The 14,730-nt window shown below is 39.9% G+C and overlaps 1 protein-coding gene across 4 annotated transcripts in view; it reads right to left on the reverse strand.

Moving 5' to 3' along the window:
- Positions 1–14,730, reverse strand: part of IGF1 (insulin like growth factor 1) — an 82,905-nt gene that overhangs the window by 32,206 nt on the left and 35,969 nt on the right. The gene's annotated exons all lie outside the window — the stretch shown is intronic.

Consider the following 14,730-nt stretch of genomic DNA (forward strand, 5'->3'; position numbering starts at 1 on the left):
CTCTGTGTGGATGCACAAGTCACCCAAATTCTCTGAGATTCAGTTTCTCATGTAAACAACCAAATATGCTAGATAATATCAAGCACCCCTTCTAAAAAGATGACCCTAAATATCCAGATGGTCATGCACGACTCACTTTGTAATCAATATTGTATATGTATGTATATGGCATATTAATGTTTCTAGCTAATAATAGGGGAGTATAGTAGTGAAGAGAAGTTTGATGAGAAAACCAAGAGTTTTCTCTTTGTTAGATTTAATTTTGGATGTAAACAAAATTTATAAGCTGAATTTAAGGAAAGCAGGGATCAGTGTTGAGTTTGATGAAGGAAAATGTCTAATTTGGAGTTGGGCTTGATTAGGGGAAGGAGACAAGCCCATTTGTATGGATTACAGAAGCCCGCTCAAGGTAGGGCACAAAGAGCCCTTAAGAGAGTCATTTGAGGCAGGTGATAGAATCAAACTACATTTTGAAAACTGTAGTCCTAAGGAAAGAGAGATGGCCCTCACTTCTGTGGGCACTCAGAAATGAGAATTAGTATGAGAAGAGTCTTTCTAATAATCCTTGGGCATGGCCTTTTACTTTTATTCTTCACAAAGCCGCATCTTCATAAGGTAAACAAATGACTCTTTCGGCCCCAGGAGGACTGTTAACATTGTTGACCAGATTGCTTTATTTCCTGGTGTTCAACATAGGCCAATGTTTTATTTCACTAATTTCCTTGGTGTCTGTCAATGGTACATGAGTTCTGTATGTGATATTCACTTATTTTCAGGTGGACAGGTGCATAGTTTCCTTGGAAATGTCTAGCCATAACTACTTGTTATCTCTGATAATATGAATGGGCTTCCAGACAGGACATCATCTATGCCATTGGTACCCAACATCTGCCCAGAATATAAAATCAGAAGATAAAGATTAAACATAGTTTTTCAAACGCCATCCTCTTTTTGTGGTAAAATAAATTACTGCTAAGTTCAGTAAAATTTAAAAGTCTATATGAAGAGTGCTCAAGCATGTTGTGGTATTATTTTTTTCAAAATACCAAGCAAGTATGCAGACTGAGGCTGAATGGTTCATTTAGGGTGTGATAACATTATTTCAGGAATTTCAGATAAAATCTGGACTCATCAGACCATTATTTCTTTTCTTTCTGCAGGATTTTGCTGCTATTATTTCTTTCCCTTTTATTCTTAATATATTATTGCTTAAACATGACCATGAAACTGTAAGTGCCTTCCTTAAATTATTGTATTTTAGAATGCCGTATATCTTTGGATATTGTAGCAAACTCAAGGTCAACTGAAGAGGTTTCTTAGTAATCTTCTAGTCTTCACTGAGCCTGTTTTTTAGCCATTGCACTCCTCCCAATCCCCTCCCCCTGAAAACTATTTTTCTGAATTGAAGAAATGAACTATGAATAAGGAAAAAGAAAAAGAGAGGTGTGGTTAAGTTACAGTTTGTCTCCAAGCTAAATCATGTTCTCATCTTTATTTCATCTGGGACCAACATCATGCCCAGATTCCCAAACCTCCTTAAATGCGTTTTAACAAATATAATTATCCATCGAGAAAAATCTCTGATTTATTTTACTGAATTCAGCAAATAAAAATATTCTCAGCTTATGATATTGGCAGGAGAAATCATACTCTTTCTTATTTTTCTTTTTTCTTATGTACTCAAACATGCTGTGAATGGCCACATCACTCTGCTTTGGGATCCACTCTGAGGCAATGGCCTTTTGGCCTTCTGGCCAACCACTCACTTCTGTGAATTTCCTTTCTGAGAACTAGAGACTGTTGCCCCAGAAGTCATTTTCCAATTTATCACAGGACCTATCCATGGTTACAGAATTAGTTGGCCTCCTTGAGAATACGCAATGTGAGACCTAATGTGACACACAGCTGGGGAAGCTCCTTTGGTGCAGGGACAGCGGGCCAGGATAACTGCTTGTGGGCCATTTTATTTCCCTGGACACTTGCCTTCTGTCTGCTCTCTTTGTCTCACATCTGGGTTTGAGAAAGCTGTGTGGAGGCATCACTTATGCCAATACTTAGGCATAAGTAGCCCTGCCCTGCTCTAGCAGAAGTGAGGGCCTAAGTTCAGGATTTAAACATTCCTTTCTGATACACAGTCTTTCAACAGGGCAGCCTCCATTCTCTCTTCTCAGCCTTCCAGCCAACTACCTGCTACTTTGTAACCCCAATGGGAAGGCTCTTCCCTTTGGGAAAAAGGAGAATATCAAAATCCACTGACCTCTTGCTGGGTATGGTCTTTGTAATCTCCACTATGTTAACTGGATGCCTGTTTATATAAAAGCTACATTTAGTAACCTTTAGGCTGACGAATGAAATGACCCTCAAGGTATTGTAGCAGCTTCCATATGATAAGGATAGAAGGAAAGAAGTGAAACTTTTGACTCTGAGTAGTAGGGGTTCTGATAAGAGAATGTAGACAGAGCTACACACATCCTCTTAACTGAACTGTAAGTTCAAGCCATTGAAGATGACTTAAAAAAAAGAATTTTAGTAAAAAGCAGGCTGCTGGTTCAGGAATATTTTAATCTACTTCTAAAGACTTGCTAATTTATTTTTCTTCTCAAACAACTTGTTCATCTTCTCCTCCTCATCTCTCTTCCTTGCTCTGGGTCAGGAAGACACTCTGGTAAAGGTCACTTATGAAGTCCTAGCCTCCTCATGTCTTCTCATCGAGCCAGTGCTCCCACGGTCCACTGAGATCTGCCTTTGGCAGTCATTTCTCTCAGTTGGACTCTGAGCCATCATACATTCTTTGCATTTTTCAGAACATCTGTGCCTTCTTTTGCCACATCTTTTTTCTTGGTGCTCAACAGGTCACAAATCAGCCTGTACTTCTCTTTCCAGGCTGTTGATGTCTTAATACTCTCTTTTCAAACCAAATTCCTTTCTTGTGTCTGGCTGTGGCTCTTAGCTCCCCAGCCTTCTCATCTCCCCCATCTGGGTTAGTCATCTGTGGCATCACCAAGGGGTCTCTTTCTCTTAGCCTTCTATCTGGCCTGAACTTTTGCATTTCTCTAAATGTCAGAGTAACTACACATACCACACTACTAGGCTTGAAGCTTAGTTAAGTTCTTTAATGTGATTTAAACACTGGAGTGCAAAAAACACTTCCATGGAAGCATGAATGCTTGAGAAGACTCAAACTTAGAGGATACTAATTAGCTACTGAGAGAGAAGGCACTATAACAAGACCCAAAGATATAATCAAATGAAGTTGAAAACTATTGCATTAAACACAAGTTTCTCCTTGACACTTAGAAAAATCAGGGCGTTTGCAATAATACATTACCAATAGCTTCCCTTTATTGAGTGCATCCTACTAAGCTACTATTACTTTTCTTGTCTTATTTACACATGTGCAGTATCTACGTGGAGGCAGCATTATTACTACATCCATTTTACATTTTAGAAAGCTGAGGCTTAGCAAGGTTAAGTACCTTGACACAAATCATACATCTAGTAAGTTGCAAAGCCAGGTCACCTTACTTGGGGATACCTTGAAAGTGAGAGAATTCCCTGGTGATGAAGAACTCTGAAGTTGATACCTTTACTGGGATTCTTGTGGGCACATGATGCTAATATCAATGAAGAATATGGGTGAAGGCATCTAAGTGGACCCACTAACCCCAGGATTTGAGTACATGCAGTGCACAGAGTTTTATCCTAGGTATGCTAGAGAATGCCAGAAGGAATGCCATGCATGGCTTTTTCCCTTGAGAGAGAAGTCTGTGCACTTCTGCAGTTTAGGACATAGCTCTTGCATGCTCACATCTTACCCAGTGCATTGTGACCCTTTCACTTTCAGATGGGGCAGTCAGCCTTGTTTCATAGCCGGCCAAGACCCTTGAATTGCATAAAGTTACAACAACTTTAGCAGAAACTGAAATAGAGAAGTTTTTACCCATAATCTTGATATCCCAGCAAATCACTTTATCTTCATTTTTCAAAATTGTTTCTGTTTCTCATCCAGATACATATATTATTTTGGCATAGCGACAGCCATAACCTAAATTTAATGCAGTATTGTATTTTTTCCCACTTAACATGACATTGTAAGCATTTCCCACATTGCTATATAGTTTTCATAATTATAATTTTAAAACTGCAGAATATTTTACTGAGTAGATATGCCATCATTTGTTTATTTAACCATTTTCCTATTACTAGGCATTTAGGCTATTTCTAGTTTTATCATCATTTTAACTAATGCAGCAATAAATGTCTTTGTACACGTAACATTCTACTACTCATAGATCATTTATAAGAATAAATTCCAAGGAATGGAATTACTGAGTCAAAGGGTATTATCAGACAATCCTATTTTGATGAAAACCCACAATTTTGCATAAGGACCAGAGGAATTTAATCAACAAAGCCGAGAATTATATCCAGATTTTCTCCTGGGATTAGAAAAGAGACAGCCAAGGTGGAGCACAGACAGGGATCTTACCTGTGTCCTGTGAGTTAGAATAAATGAACCAATTTCTGTTTTCAATTACTAGTGCAGTTTCCTTTGAAGGAAACATGGGGCATAACCAAGACTTGAGTTTGGCATCCAAAGGTTTTCTAAGTAGAAGTAAAACCAACGAAAATGAAATTGATGACAAGAGACTCTGGTCTCTCAACTTTGAAAATCACCAAGTACTTGTATACATATGTAACTAACCTGCACGTTGTGCACATGTACCCTAAAACTTAAAGTATAATAAAAATAAATAAATACATACATACATACATACATAAACAAATAAATAAAAATAAAAAACTTAAAAAAAAGTCAGCAAGTACGTATGAGGTTTCTTCTCTAGGGTAGGGAGAGAGGTTCAACACACAGCTGCCAAGACAGCACCACACCTCAGTGTATGGGAGTGGGAGATATCGCATCCTAAATAACAAAGGCTCTGCTCCTGTGCTCCTTCTGAACCCAGGTCCTCTCTGGAGAACCTGGCTCCTCCCTAATCTGGTGTCTCTCCACCTTTGTTTGGGTCATGATATCCCTGACAATCTGCCTTCTCATCCAATCCAAAATTTGGCTGAACACTCCCGTCCTTCTTTCACCACATTATTATTCTCCTTTTTATAAACATTCGATCACATGTAAACTTGAGCACCTACTGAATTCTAGACGCTATTCTCAGTACCAGGGATAAGAAGTTAACAACACAGAAAAAAACAGGATAACAGGTCACTATCTCCTTATAATCAGGATAACTGTAACAAACTTAAAGGAAACTGCAATGCAGGCATGCTGAACTCAACAGTTCAAGGATAATTGCTCTGAGAAATTGTTGAAGTCTCGGTCTAGCAACACAAAATTTCTTCAGGCCCCCATGAGAATTCTTGTCTGATGACTTCATTCCCATTAACCTTCTAAATATGGAAAATGATTACTTTGTTTATCATAAACAAGCTCTTAACTGTGTATTAGCCTTTTTTTTCTGTTTTGTGAAGACTGGCCTATTCTTTCCTATTTGATTTTGAGCATCTTGAGGGCAGAAACTGTCATCTCATCCTTCTGTGTTTAGAAGCACAACACTGGGCATTTGGACACTTCACAAATGCTCACTGATTGGTGGATTGACAAGTTGGGTGCACAAAAAGTACAAAGAGAGAAGCAATAGAAGAAATTTGTACTTTGGAAAGAAGAAACCTAACACCAGGGCCAGTCTCAAGTCTCCATTTCCTTTCTTGTTAAAAGAGGATGATCATCGTATTTCCCTCTACAGGGTTTTTGTGATTTAAGGCACAAAGAGAGCTTGAGACAGCTTGTGGCACAGAGCAAGCACTCCCAGAATGTCATCTCACATCACCCTCCTCAGCATCATTATGAAGAACTGATTGTGACGTTGTGTGGTGAAGTGCTTAGAACACAGGCTCTGGAGGAGATTGCCTGGGTTCAGATGCTGGCTAAACCATTTCTTTTTTTATTTGAAAAACAAGTTCTTTGATTTCACATGTTTCATCATTTGAGTTCAGAGGTCATTTCAAAAGTACAGTCATTTCTCTATTTGCAGGTTCCATGTCCACAACCATGGATAGAAAATATTTGAAAGAAAATTAAAAATAACAATATAACAATTAAAAATAATACACATTTTAAAAATACAGTATAACAGGTGTTTACATAGAATTTACATTATATTAGATGTTATAAGTGATCCAGAGATGATTTTAAAGTGCACAAGAGAAAGTGCATAGGTTACATGCAAGTATTAATACCACGCCATTGTACAGAAGAGCCTTGAGCATACCATTTCTAACTATGTGATGTGAGGAAGCTCCTTAACCTCTCAGGTTGCATCCAAAAAGAGGCACATACTCACCTCACAAGGTGCTTGTGATGCATGCATGAGTGAACACTTACCCAATATTAGTTAAAATTATTCAGCAAAGACTCAGTGAATGGCCACTATCTGCCTGGGCTTAGTGCTCAGAATATAGAAGAGGACACAGGATACACAGTCTCCCCACCTCCCCCAGCATGCCTGCAGTCCATAATGTGTATTGGCATCATCAATCCATATAGCTAACTCCAGAGATTGCCTGGCAGTTCAAAAATCATTTTCACTTACATTTTGTGCATCAGCCATTTCAACAACCTTATGGTGCCAATGGAATTATTCTCACTTTTATAAATGAAAAAACTGAGAGTTTAAGTGGCTTATGAATCTGGAAGTTCCTTTGATTTCAAATGGCAAGACTTCTCCACCCACATACTTGTCCCCAAACCTCATGAAAGGATGAAATTCAGGCCCATAAATCTGTGGGGGTTCCTGAAGCAGGTAGTGCCCAAGATAACTAACACATACTAGTGGTTTTCAAACTTGAGCCTGCATCTTTATCACCTGCAGGGCTGATTAAAACACGATCAACAGGCCCCACTTTTAGAGTTGCTGTTCAAACAGGTACTGGGGTGGTGCTCAAACACTTGCATTTTCCACAAGTTCTCAGATGATGCCAATGCCTGTGTGCAATATCAACTCCTAATATGTGTGTATATAATATACGATCAAGTCCTGTGGCACTGGAGAGAAGGGAAGAACTGCAGTCCTGGGAAAGACCTCTTATACTTTCTTACACAGAAAGCCTTCATATCTCTTGTGATAATCGCCCAATAAAGGTATCTATATGCCAGTCTGGTAGCAGAACCAGTTTTATTGCAAAACAGAAAGAAAAAATATTAATACCCTTCAAAGTAACAAACTGAACTGAAACAAAAAACACATGTTGACCTTTTTCCCTTCCCTGCATTTTTTATTTGCACAGTCTGTGTCCCTCTGAATTCCAGCTAGCACCTGAAGACAACAAGCCAGGTCTCAGGGAAGGAAATTAGAGCCTTCACAGATTCCCCAGCCAAATGGAAAGCGAGAAACACAAGCTAGTCTTCTGATATTGAAAGCTGCCTTTTCTAAATACCGAGTTCAATTTATTTTTAAGCTTTCCAAATTGTCAGATGGCCAGTCAAGCCAACTTGCTCAATTGTAAAATTCAGCTCAGAAGACAGACTTCCCAGGAACCCAAACCTAACCTTCCTATGCCTTTGCCCTATAACATCCTAGGGTAATGGAGAGAAGCCAAAAAGGCAGTGTGGGTTTGGGGCACCTTTAGTACCACATCATCAAAATATCTTTTCATGGATCATTCAAAATTCGTAGCAAAGGAGCGTGGAAGGGAATACACCACTGATGATTGCCCATAGAACCACGGTAATTATACAAAGCAGAGGACATTTAATTTTGGAAAAAAAAAATTATAATTTGTTATTTATCAGTTAGGTTACACCTAATCATCAGAATTTCTCAAGCAAGTGATAGAATCAATCTCACTGAGGAAACAGGGTTAATTAATCCAACTAATTCCATACATAAGTGGCAGGAAGAAGGCACATGAAGCTCTGTTTCTTTTCTGAGCCCTTCTGATGAGACTGTGTATGAGGCTCTCATAGCTTTAAATCCAACAGTGCCCGAAGGCAGGAAATCCATATTGGGAGCACTGGGATGGAAGGCAGGGGCCACTGCTGGCTTCCCAATTAGAGCATTCCTCCAGGCCCCTGTTTCCATTTTCCTTTAAATAAGAAGTTGGGTTTTTAATGATTCTCTTTCTAGTCACTTCCTTCCTGCTGCCTTGCTAGGTCATTTCAGCATATGCCTTCTCAACGAATCTATTTCTGGAAAAGACAGAGGAAGAATGACCTCATTCACTCATTGAGAAGTCAACGTGGCATCCCCAGGGCTGGCTGGTACCTCTTTGTGGAGGGGTCTCCCCAGCCTCCCTAGCAGTCTCTCATGCAACAGCCACCTCAGGACTCTGCAGAGGAACCTGGCACAGGTGCAGAAACACATATTAGCACCACTTGTGTGGTGAAGGCTGAAGGAAGCTTGAGAGGTGGTAGGATGCTTGCTTTTGTCCCCAGGAGCACACAAGCTAATCAAAAACATGGACCAAGATTGATTTTTCACTCTGTTAATTGTTCCTTTGCTGTGCAGAAGCTTTTTAGTTTGATGTAATCCCATTTGTCTATTTTTGCTTTTGTTGCTTTTGCTTTTGGGGTCTTGTCCAAACTAATGTCAAAAGACAAATACTGTATGATCTCACTTGTATATGGAATCTAAATAAGCTAATCTCATAGAAGTAGAGAGTAGAATAGTGGTTACCAGAGGCTGCAGAGCATTAGTTAGGTGGGGAGATAGAGAGAAACTGTTCAATGGGTACAAAGTTACAGTTAGACAAGAGGAATAATTTCTGGTGTTCTATTGCACAATAGGGTGACTCTGGTTAACAATATCATATTGTATATTTCAAAATAGCTAAAAAAGAGGATATTGAATTTTCTTACCACGAAGAAATGATAAAGGCATGAGATGATCAATATGCTAAATACCCTGTTAGACTTTTACACAATGTATGCATGCATCAGAACATCATGTGTACCCCATAATTATTTACAATTATTATGTGTCAATTAAAAGCAAGCATACAAACCAAAACACCAAGATGTCAATACGACCAGAGCAGAAACCTATTTGAACTTTCACACTGGACAGACAGATCCTTAGAAATCCTCCAGTTCAGAGATGCATTTTGGTAGGCGGCATATCAACCCTCTGCATATGTATAATTATGTATGTTTGTGGATTTTCCTGGAAAGAGAACATTTAGACACTCAGAAGATTCTCAGAAGACTCCATGATCTGAGAAAACTAAAGAAGCATAGGTCACACGTGACCAGGGTCACAAGAGAAGCTGAGGCAGTCAGGAAGGACTCCCTGCCTTCCTCTGCAGTCTTCTTTCTATCACACTCTTCAGAGACATCGACGACTGGCCTGCACATTGGCTGCTGGTGATTTGGAATCACATCCCAAATGCCAAATCCTATGTCAATCCTATGTCAAAGGACACCTAAGGATCCAAGAGATCTTTTCAGCTCAGCATTCACCGAAGAGTTGTTCAAGAAGTTCCGTGCAAAAAGCTTAGGAAACGGCAGTAAACGTTATCTTATTTTGCAGAGTCTTAAAGTTCATCAGCCTATTCAAGATGGTCGGGGAACAGCCTATTCAAATTCCACAGTGAAGAAATCTGTTTCATGGTACTAAAGTCCACTTTCTCCACACAATAGACCACCGGACTCTCATTTTCCAGGAATGTCCATTAACTTCCTGAGGAGCAAAGGCGCCTGTATACTTAAATTCCTTCTTTTATCTCTTCTTTTCATTAAAGAACATGAGGGAGTCCTTTGGGAATGTAAACAATTACTGAGTAACAAGGCATTATAAACCATGAACACCCCAGAAAAATTAGTGCTGGGTCTGTCAGAAGAAAACATGAGGAAAGTGGGTTTGCTTTAGGGGATTGGTTCAGAATAACAGAACTCTGCTAAACTGAAAGGTCTTCAGGGTCTCCCTCTGAGGGGGACCTCCCCCATCCAATCCATCTAAGGCAGTACCATCCTCAGGTTCATCATCCTATGATTTCTTTCAAAACGTTTATCAAATTTGACATGGTCTTGTTTATTTGTTGCTTGACTTGTGATTTGTCTTTGTCCTGCCCCATACCCATTAGAATGTGGGATCTATGAAGCCAGTAGCCTTTTATTCCTTATTCACTGCTGTAGCCACAACACTTGCAACGGTTTTACACAGAGTAAGTGCTTAAGCAGTACATTTTGTACACATGTAGGAACACATTAGTGAATGGATACAGAAACTGTTCATCACTGTGTGTCCAGTGTCTACCCTGTGTTCAAAAGATGTTTCATGAATAAATGAATGGAGAATGGGTGGCCTGCATTGTTTTTCATGCTCAAACCATGCTTGTGAGTATTGGGAGAAATGAGTGCTATTCAGGCCCTTCTTGGATTGATACAAAACTGAGTTTCCCTCCTCAATGATGAGTAATAGACTAGAATGTTTTTCAGATGGCACTAAGTCAGGTAAAGAAATATTAGAAGGTAGGATTTGAATTTAAGGAGACCTTTAACACTTTAGAAACGAGAAGTCATTAAAAACAGAAGGATGTTTAAAATAGACAAAAATGGGCTCCATCTGGCAGAGACAAGTACTATAACAAAATAGCTGTGGGCCCTGAGTGAGCAGGAAAGCACTACAACAAATTGTAATATGAGGCGGGTGTATGTAGAGAATTATGAAACGAAAGCCTAGAGAGTAATCTTTCCACAAAACTTGGCATTGCTGAGGTTTTAATTAGAGTGGGAACTCAGATTTCATTCTCCTATTTTAAGGCTCATTTGGAGAACCTGGAAAAGATCCAGCTAGGAGGAAAAAAAAAAAAAAAAAGATTAACTGGGTGGAAAATGAAGTTAAGATCTAGCCCAAAAAAGAAAAGGCTAAGAAGTGACTTAATCACCAGCACCAGGCATAAGAAGAGTGATTATTACACAGAAGATTCTTCCTCATCTCTTCTGAGGACTAGACAAGGGTAAACAGACTGGGGCCACATTGGAAGCATTTCCACTTAAACATCGGGAGGAATTTCTTGATTATAAGGGGAAACATGCTGACCCCAGGCACTGTGGGAAGCTGAGCAATTGCTACTCTAGAGATCTTTAAACGTAGGATGACAACCATCTGCCTTGGAAGGCTTAGCTAGAGGCAAGGGACCGGACCTAAGGACCTCTTGGCTTTCCTTCCATCTTTGATTCTTACGGCCACTAAGCATCCCCATTCTACAGAAATCCTCCATTCCTGTCATAAGACAGACCCCACACTGTCCAAATCCACATGGCTTCCCCTGGGAGGAGCTCGATTGTTCTCTTCTGAACGGGAAGGAAACTGATCATGTTGCCTCAGCTGCTTCCCTTCTCCAGCCCCCACAGAGAGAGGACAGCTTTGGTCCTGATGGGCCTCCCCAAATACTGGGATGGGCCTGCTTCTCCATCTTGTGTGGGATTGGAAGATGTGGATTCAGTTGGAGACAGCCAATTTCTCCAAGAATCATGGAATGTCAGAGCTGCAAGACATTTCAGAGTGAATCCAGACCCATCTCCTTGCTACTCAAATCAGGAAACTGAGAACTTGGAAGACTAAATTATTCTTTCCGGGTAGTGTGGCTGGTTCTTTTTCCATGGGACTAAAATCCAGGCCTCTGGCTCCTTATTCTACACTGTCTCCTTGCTACCTGTGTTTCTGCTGCAGTTAGAAGGAACAATTTTAATATAGATAGAATGTCTAAAATCCTATCTTTGGTAGCTGGACTGCAGGTGAAAAATGAGCAAGGGAGAGAAGAAATTCTAACAATAGAATTTCTGGCAGCATTATTCAACTTGAGTGAACAAGGATAGGTCACTCAGACTCTCCAGCAGGTCAGTTTCCCCATATTTAAGTGAGGCATTTGGGCCAGGAACATTTTAAGGCTTAAACAAACTGCAATATGTTATGATTCTGTGATTTGAAATTTTAGCTGCAAAAATAGTAATGAATAGAAACTCATCTCCTGGTCTAAAGGAATGAGTTTTTCGGGAGATCATTTGTGATGTAATTGGATGGTGCTCAGTCCTTTTGAGACTCTAAAATGGCAATTTTCTATTTTTAAAAGTAATTTACAAATTTAATGTTGTGATGGGGAATATGCTTCAGCTATCAGCTATACAAGGAAATCTCCAAGCCTCTTCTTCTAGGCAGTCCCTTCACTGTGCTTTGGACAGGCACCCTAGTGACTCATGGGAATTATTTTCTAAAAGCTCTATTATACATCAGTATCTCTGAAACCAAAGTCAATCTTTGCCATTGACCAAAGTCAATGTCAACCAAAGTCAAGTCAACAAAGTCAAATCCTCCTCTGGACTTGCTGGTATCTGCACCATTATCTTCTTGCTTACTCAGACTCAAAATGTTACAGTCATCTTTGACTCCTCTCTACTCCTTTAACCAGGCAGGCAATATATTGCATCATGTCTTTCACTATCATAGATCTCAGGTCCTCCCACTCTTACTGCCTGCTGCTCCTGCAAAATTTCAGGCACTCGTGACTCTCCTGCTTCCAGCTTTTTCCTGCCCTTTAGATGAGCTGAAGCAAAGCAGGCAGGGAACATAGAATAATGGTTTCAGGAATGACAGGTGGGAGTGGGCCATATTTGGGAAGCAGGCTATAGAGTGAAATAACTTGAGAGAAGCATGATACGCCAAATCTTCAGAGCTCTTGGGCAGAGCATGGGCTTCCCATGGAATGTGAAAAGGGGTTGCAAGTTATTTTATGTAGATGTTGGAGAAAAGTGTGACCCAAGGAGACTGGAAAACCTGAGTGCATCTGGTTTATACATATGCTATATCATTTACCTTTTACAACAATCCTATGAGATGGACACTGTCATCATCTTCACTTTACAGTTGAAAATATTGAGCCATAGAAAAGTTTATTTATTTGTCTCAGGTCACTCACTTATTAAATGCCCAAACCAGGATCCAAACTCAAGACTTTCTGAGCACTAAATCATTGTATTACACTGCTTCTTCTTCTTCTTCTTTTCTTCTTTTTCTTTTTTTTTTTTTCAGACAGGGTTTTGCACTGTTGCCCAGGCTGGAGTGCAGTGATGCAATCATGGCTCACTGCAGCATCAACCTCTCAGGCTCAAGAGATCCTCCCACCTCAGCCTTCCGGGTAGCTGGGACTACAGGCATGCATTACCATGTCTGGTTAATTTTTGATTATTTGTAGAGACAGGGTCTCATTATGCTGCCCAGGCTGGTCTCGAACTCCTCAGCTCAAGCAATTTTCCTGCCTTGGCCTCTCAAAGTGCTGGAATTTCAGGAGTGAGCCACTGCATCTGGCAACACTGCTTCTTAACTTTAGTAGAAACTTCCTGCCTAGACAGAAGTCAATGGGAAAGCTTAGTGCATCTTAGAGTATCTTCTAAGAGAAACTTGGTGTGAAACCATGGGGAATAAAGCCTAGTACTTGACATGGGATTTTAATTCATTTACTTGATATGACATAGTGGGTGATGCAAAATAGGTACCTTTTTCTTCACCTTTTTCCACAGTGACTTTTCACTTTAGTTTGCTTGGCCTGATAAACAGAGCGAAGTGAAAATGCATGCTCTTTGCATTTTAAAAACCCCACTACCTCAACCCCTATGATTTTAGGCTCCTTTTTAAGCTCTGCTGATTCTAATTTTCATCTCTTATGATACTGACAAGTTTATTAATTGCTTCTGTCTTGTTTGACACCATCCAACAATAACAGGAAAAAAAGGCAAGTGAGGATAAAGACATTCTTTTGAGCAGCCGCTCATTTGCTCTAACACATCTGGCTAATGGATAGAGTATAAAATTGCTCAAGAAATATGGCCACCAGGAACTTTGTTAATGTTTTTGTGCCCAAGTTGATCTAAACTCTGGAGCCGAGCCAGTCTTATATGCAGACAGAATAGTAAAAATAAATGTTGACTAAGTATCTACCATATATGCCAGGCACTGTGCTAGGCACCACTGGTTATCTTATATCATCCTACAGGAACCTAATAGGGAGGTGTTATTGCTGTTTTTGACAGCATGGGAAATGGCTCAGAGATCACAAAGCTCATTAAGTGATGCTAACAGGACTGGCATCTAGATCTGGCTGACACTAGATCAACCATTCATTTTGTAGTGTCTTGATTTGGGGCACTCAAGTGATAGAACGTAAGTAGCTCAGGTATAGCGTCTTTGGCGGAGATTCCTAGTAATTTCCCAATAGTTATTTTCCCTCTTTCTGCAGTAATAGAAACCCTAATTTTCAGCTAACTGTATTTTCCAGCCTAACTTAGAGCTCTGTGTGGCCATGTGTTCAAGTTCTAGAAAATGAAATATAAGTGAAAGTGTCACATGAATGCTTCTGGGATCCTTCATTAAAAGACAACCAAAATGCATCCTTTGCTTTTTTTATCTTCCTGTTGGCTAGAGCATGGGTATAATGTTGAAACTCCAGCAGCCATCTTGGGCCCTGTAGATGAGGGCCACCATGCTGGGATGGTGAAATAGAAATATAGAAATTGCTGGGTCTTGAAGATTTTGTGGCACAGAACTACTTTGCACAGCAGATGGTTCAGCAGCCCTGAACTATGTATCTTGGGACTACTACATGAGAGAAACAAACTTCCATATTGTTTAAGCCAATGTAATCCTGGAACTCTGTTTCTCACAGAGTATTTTCATGATAACCTCCTCTTTAATGAACAAAACAACAGGTCACTGGCTG

This window comes from Pongo abelii, chromosome 10, assembly GCF_028885655.2.
Source record: "Pongo abelii isolate AG06213 chromosome 10, NHGRI_mPonAbe1-v2.0_pri, whole genome shotgun sequence".
Lineage (NCBI taxonomy): Eukaryota > Metazoa > Chordata > Mammalia > Primates > Hominidae > Pongo > Pongo abelii.